General features: G+C 44.7%; 1 protein-coding gene across 1 annotated transcript in view; it reads right to left on the bottom strand.

The window, feature by feature from the left end:
• Auts2 (activator of transcription and developmental regulator AUTS2) overlaps positions 1-1,399 on the bottom strand; it is a 1,110,887-nt gene that overhangs the window by 127,921 nt on the left and 981,567 nt on the right. The gene's annotated exons all lie outside the window — the stretch shown is intronic.

Here is a 1,399-nt window from a genome sequence, read left to right as displayed (position 1 = left end):
GGGGGGGGGGAGGTTAGGAGGTAACTACCACACCCTTTGAAGATACAGTGGAATGAAGGTGGAAGTGAGCAAGATGCTGCCTTATGTCCTGGGGTCAAGATAAGAGGGTTTACCCACACTGCAGTCAGTGAATAAGAAGAGATCCTGTCTCAACGGGAAAGGGTGTCTCTGACCTCCATGTGTGTGATGGCACATGGTGCACCCACTGACTGACATGCACACATGTGCACACATTCACTGACAATGCACACACACCCATTACACACTCAAAGATAAAACATGAACAAATATACAAACAAGAGTTTGGGTGTCCTAGATTAAACTAAGAGCTGTTTACCTTTTGTTTTCGGTAATGGCGACCTTGGCTGTCAAACCACACTTGAATTTTAGGGCAATGGCATTTTTCCACTGGGGGTTTCTCTCTGAGAGAAGTTACCTCCATTTGTTTCAAGTGTGCCTATGAATGGCACTTCCCTGATGGCGACTCTTTCTGAGTGGGTGGGCTTGCACTGGGATGAGTACATTGGATCCTTAGATCCTAGGGTTCCCCATAACTCTGCAGCCGAGAAGTTTAAGATGTCCTGTGTTCCAAGCAGAGGTCAGTATTTGTTCCTAAGTGTGTATGAACACAATCCTGACTCCCCTTCTGTTCGCTTGCGTGCTACCAGACTGGGCTGGTGATGGTGGCAAAAGGGGTGTGGCAATATAAGGATGCAAAATCCATGATTCTCTCCAAATGGCTCTTCACCCTATCAACATGAGGGTCCCAGCAAGCATACCATGGAGTCGAAGAAAATCCATGTGGGATCCCAGGTGCCTTCTTTTAAGTTTGTGAGGAGCTATTATTACCAAGGTCAGCATCATTTGTGGGTATATGCATAGGTGCTTGGGGGTTTACATGTATGTATGTATGTGTATGTCTGGAGGTCAGAAGACAACACTGGATTTAATTTCTAGGGAGCGCCCCACGTTATTTCTTTTTGAAATAGTGCCTCTCACTGTTCATAACTCCCAAACTAGGCCAGACTGACTGGCTATCCAGCCTCAGGGATTCTTCTGCCCCCGCCTCTTTACTGCCAGGATAAGGGAGCACCACCACACCTGCCTTGAACATCAATTTAAAAAATTTTAGATTTATTTTATGCGCATGGATATTTTCCTTGCATATATGTATGCATACCACATGCATGCTTGGTGCCACAGAGGTCAAGAAGAGAGTGCTCTGTCTCCTGGAACTAGAGTTATTATAGATGGTTGTGAGCCACTGGAAACTGAACCTCGGTCCTCTGCAGGAGCAACAATGCTCTAAATCACCAAGTCAGCTCTTTAGCCCCAACTATTGTTTTTTTTGTTGTTGTTGTTTCGGTTTTTTTTTTTTTTTTTTTTTTTTTTTTTTTTT

This window comes from Mus pahari, chromosome 23 (genome assembly GCF_900095145.1).
Source record: "Mus pahari chromosome 23, PAHARI_EIJ_v1.1, whole genome shotgun sequence".
In the NCBI taxonomy this organism is placed as follows: Eukaryota; Metazoa; Chordata; class Mammalia; order Rodentia; family Muridae; genus Mus; species Mus pahari.
The sequence above is the reverse complement of the archived record's forward strand: the minus strand, read 5'-3'. Positions and strand labels throughout refer to the sequence as shown.